General features: G+C 47.3%; 1 protein-coding gene across 3 annotated transcripts in view; it reads right to left on the bottom strand.

Annotated features, from left to right (window-relative positions):
• The window catches only part of Rap2l (Ras-associated protein 2-like), a 280,521-nt gene that overhangs the window by 61,965 nt on the left and 213,556 nt on the right, over nucleotides 1-5,000 (bottom strand). The gene's annotated exons all lie outside the window — the stretch shown is intronic.

The following is a 5,000-nucleotide window of genomic DNA, read 5'->3' as shown; positions in this document are numbered from 1 at the left end:
CCTAGGCAGGAAAAAAAAAATATCGCTTGAGGCAGCACAAGAGTGATGCAGATCCATTGTGCACTGCGGCGAAGCGGCCACGGTGACGACCTCTGGACAGTAATTGTTCCACAAACTCAAACACGCTTAACCTCTCTAACACGGTGACGTAAATCGAGGTCTTTGTTCTAGCTAATGTCTCCAGGCCATTTTATTCGGGAAGGGGATGTCTGATTTGGCCCAGAAAAGGAGAACGGAAGGAGAGTTCCCGGAGTTAAGACAGACAGATAGACATAACAACTCTCACCCACTAACTACACGCCACGGTCACACAATACACATTAGTGCACTATAAGTTACAACATTGTGCGTCCCAATCACAAATAGTACCAAATGCGCGCGCGCGTGCGTGTGCGTGTATGTGTGTATGAGAGAGAAGGTGTGTGTGTGTGTGTGTGTGTGTGTGTGTGTGTGTGTGTGTGTGTGTGTGTGTGTGTGTGCGCGCGCGCGCAAGCGAGCGAGTCAAACAGCCATCTCCCCATTTTCTAAGTCATGTGGGCGTTCACATATTATGTACTCAAATGTGCGCTCATGCGGGGGACTCAGATGTGAGCTGAGCACATGCTTGAGAGGAGTGTGCACGTTTGAGCGTGTACAAGTGCACGTGCATGACTGAGTCCAAGAGAGTGCCTGCAAGGGGCGTCTATGCATTGGCGTGCATGTACAGAACAATGCATTAATGTATGCATGTTCAAACCAAATGAACTCTATCATCTCCTCTCTCTCTCTCTCTCTCTCTATTTCTCTCTCTCTCATCCTCTCTCATTTGCGTGCATGTACAGAACAATGCATTAACGTATGCATGCTCAAGCCAAATGAATCTCTCTCTCTCTCTCTCTCTCTCTCTCTCTCTCTCTCTCTCTCTCTCTCTCTCTCTCTCTCTCTCTCTCTCTCTGTGTGTGTGTGTGTGTGTGTGTGTGTGTGTGTGTGTGTGTGTGTGTGTGCGCGCGCGTGTGTGTGTGTACGCGCGCGCGTCAATGAATGCAGGAGCATGTGAACTATTCTGTGCAAATGTATGTTTACCGAAGTGAATGTGCGTGCACGCGCGCGGTGTGTGTGTGTGTGTGTGTGTGTGTGTGTGTGTGTGTGTGTGTGTGTGTGTGTGTGTGTGTGTACGTGTGGTGTGTGTGTGTGTGTGTGTGTGTGTGTGTGTGTGTGTGTACGTGTGTGTGTGTGTGTACGTGTGGTGTGTGTATGTGTGCACGCCACAAGCAGCCAGGGCCAAGCAATGCCAAGTGTTGGCGTTCCTAAGCATCAACACGAAAACCAGCTGGGTGCCATCCATCCGTGCCCTCGTGAGTCTCACGTGGGCGTATACGCACACACGCACACACACACACACGCACGCGCGCGCACACACACAGTCAAAAATACCTCCATCGACTTTGCTGTAACGAGCTGTGGTACACTCACAAGAATTCAGTAACCACTAAACAGAACCCAATAACCACAAATACACACACAAACAAACCGTTGATTATCAAACGTGTCCCGTGTTCTCCAAGATTCTAATAAAGAAAAAACTTACACAAAGGGAACGGGCAGAACTGCGAAGCGGACACTCCACGGCATGCCATATGCAGACAAAGAATCAATTGATCGAGGAAACGGAATGGCAGAATACAAGCAGCCTTTGTGTTTGGCTTTCGTAGATTACGAAAAGGTCTTTGACTCGGTAGAACAATTGGCAATGCTATACTCCATTCACAACCAAGCTGCAAAGGTTCTACAGAATGTTTTACGCGAAAGGTATTGCTGTAATTAGACTTCATAATGATACAATTAATAAACAAATAATAGATCAAGATCGAGAAAGGAGCACGGTAGGGCGATACAACCCCCCCAACCCGAGTTGATTACAGACAAACCAACATCGATATCCACACTCTGTCAGGAAATTTACCAAACCGAATCAAGCCAGCAGGGTGAAGCACAGAAACTGTTCCGTCCCACAGTGGATTGACCGGTCATCTTGCAGTGGACCATGAATGTTGAACACTTCCACTTTAAATATTCTGCTTTCACGAATATCACAGACTTTACAAAATTTGTCACAACAAAAGTTACATGACCTTATACCACCGACTGGGGAGAGAAGGGGATGAGGGAGGGATGTGACAAACTTCAAAAGGCCCCTGATCGAACCAGATCCCACCCCCAAAGTGGAGTTCAACCCTCCTCCACACCAAGTTACATAAATTTGTCTGTCTTTTGTCAGAATACAGAATAAAATATTTTCAGTATGTTACCTCATTAGGGTGATGATGAGCATATCTTCTATGTACAGAGCCATGACACTTAAGAATTTTTTTTATTATATAAAGAATGACCGAACGAAAAAACACAAAGAAATAAGCAAAGCGAAAACAACCTTAAAATAAAACAGAAGTAAAACTAAAACTAAAAAGTAAAAAAATAAATAAATAAATAAAATAATGAGGTCTACCTTCACAAGACCCTCTTCTGTCCTTGTGTGGGGGGGAAGGGGGGGGAGGTGCTGAGTCACATGTTGAAGCAGCGGAGTGCCGACTTCCCCCCCCCCCCATCCCGCCACATCAGCTTCCGCTGAGAAGAGCTTGGAGTTCGCGTGCTGTGCTTCTACACGACACACCCCCTCTTGTTCCTTCGCCTCCTCCTCTTCCTCCTCCGTCTCCTCCTCCACCTCCGCCTCCTCTTCCGCCTCCACCTCCTATTCAGTCTCCTTCTCCACCTCCTCCTCCTCCGCCTCCACTCTACCCTTCTCCCTTCTTCACCTCCTCCTCATCATTTCCATCTTCCATCGCCTCCACCCTGCCCTTATCCCGTCTCCTCCTCCTCTTCCTTGACTTCTCCCCTCCTCTTCCTCCTCTTCCTTGACTTCTCCCCTCCTCCTCCTCGACTTCTCCCCTCCTCCTCCTTTTCTTCTCCCCCCTCCTCCTCCTCGTTCACGGCTTTCTCCTCGCCCTTAGCCCATCTTCTCCTACTCCTTGTCATTCTTCTTCTTCTTCTTCTTCTTCTTCTTCTCCTCCTCTTCCTCCTCGTCCTTCACCTCCACGTCCTCGTCTTTCTTGTCATCCAATAAAATTCTCCCAACACGCTCCTTGAAGAGCTAAGCGAGGGTCATACAGCAGCGGGAGAAGCTGTCACCTTTGCCCTCCCTATCCAGGCAGCCAGGGAAAGGAGGAATCGTACATACGAAGCGGGATCGAAGCCAACCCGCCCACACACACACACACACACACACACACACATTAGTTCTACGAAATCTCTTGAACAATGAAGATGCTGGCACGCAACCCGAAGACAGGGGTTTTCATGCACATAACGGGGAAGGGGGGGGGACCCCATCCTCTGCATGAAAGGCTCTAGAGGATCCAGAGTTCACGTTGACAGAAGACAAAGATGAAGAAATAAAAAACAAGAATAACAACGTCGAGGAGGAGGAGGAAGGGGAGGAGGAGAAGCAAACGAAAAAGAAGACGAAGAAGTGGCAGAGAGAAAGAGAGATAGATTGTGTGAGAGTTTCTCCAAATGAAGATGAGTGGACGGCGGCACCAGACTTGACCTCCTCCTCCTCCTCCTCCTCTGTCGCCAAATGTCATCCGGTGCGATAAGAGCTCTGGCGCCAAAGTGAAGTGTCTATTGTTGTTATGGACAATAGCTCACCAGCGCTTCTACCCTTGCGGACAGTTCCGAGCCGCTGTCTTGCGTCATCTTATATTCCATATATTGTCTTACTTCGTCGTGAGTCAAGCAAGTTGTTGTGTGCCTCCGTACTCGACATCCTATGTCTTTCCTCTAAAAAGTAAGTTCATATGTCCAGCATTGCCTCACGGGTATCATTCGTACCGAAAAGGAGCGCCGTGCCCTTCGAGAGGCCGCGACAGGGGCGTGTCTACGAAGTCCATCAACTTCGAACAAAACGGCAGCGTCCCCACCCTTGGCTTTACTGCATCACATCGCGAGTTCGAGAAGCCACAGACATCGAGCCGACAGAACTTCGATTATCACGAAGAACACTGAAGGTCTCTTTGCCTCGTCCTTCGACAGTATACAATCAATAACGCCCTCACCACGTCCAAGGGGAAGTGAGTGAGTGAGTGAGTGAGTGTGAGTGTGAGTGTGTGAATCTCGTTATATCAAAACCCTTGGTATAACCTTTCACATAACATTTCCAAACTCATCTATTTCTTTTTTTAAACGACACGGAACATGTCAGACTTAACAAACAAATAACACAATTCAACTTACGTGAAAAGACACATTAACCTTTGGTGAGATTTAACCTTTCCCACAAACGACACCGACACAAACCTGAAAAAAGAAAAGAAACAAAGTTATAATACATCGACATAAAACGCTGAAGTTTAAAACACATACATACATACATATACCAAAGGTTTTTTTTCCTCTTACAAGGGACGTAGTTAAAAAACAAAGGCATAAAAACCATTCCCACCCATTCCATCCTTAATACACTCCACTCCACTTCACCCTCTACCCTCCCGTCTTATCTTGGCACCTCCTGGATGACGGGTCATTCCTGCATCTTGTCCACTGGCCTGGGTCAGAAGCAATGACTCAAGACACAGCACATCCACAGCAAGGCCGCTTCATTACATCGGCGACCCCCTCCCTCTCCGTCCCCTCATGCAGAAATGAGAACACGGGGAGAAATCCCTTCGAGCCGAGTCAAAATTTTAAAATAGTAAATATAATACCTTCCTAATATAAGAAATTTACAGAACAGTTACGATTTTTTGGTGTATCTAGGATTCTAGATACTTGTTTGTATTTTTGGTCAGATGTCACGGGACAACTTCGGCTTCCGTAGGCCACACGTGGCTAGATGTACCCCGCAGTTGTACGTCGCTGCTGTATCCCAATTCAATCCTTCATATAACGACATATTCTCCAACCAGTTAAGTAAGGAAACAAACACACAAAGACACACACACACACACACACACACACACACACAC

The sequence above is a fragment of the Oratosquilla oratoria genome, chromosome 6, assembly GCF_046742065.1.
Source record: "Oratosquilla oratoria isolate Oo_2021 chromosome 6, ASM4674206v1, whole genome shotgun sequence".
NCBI lineage: Eukaryota > Metazoa > Arthropoda > Malacostraca > Stomatopoda > Squillidae > Oratosquilla > Oratosquilla oratoria.
This window is presented reverse-complemented; position numbering and strand designations above follow the sequence as displayed.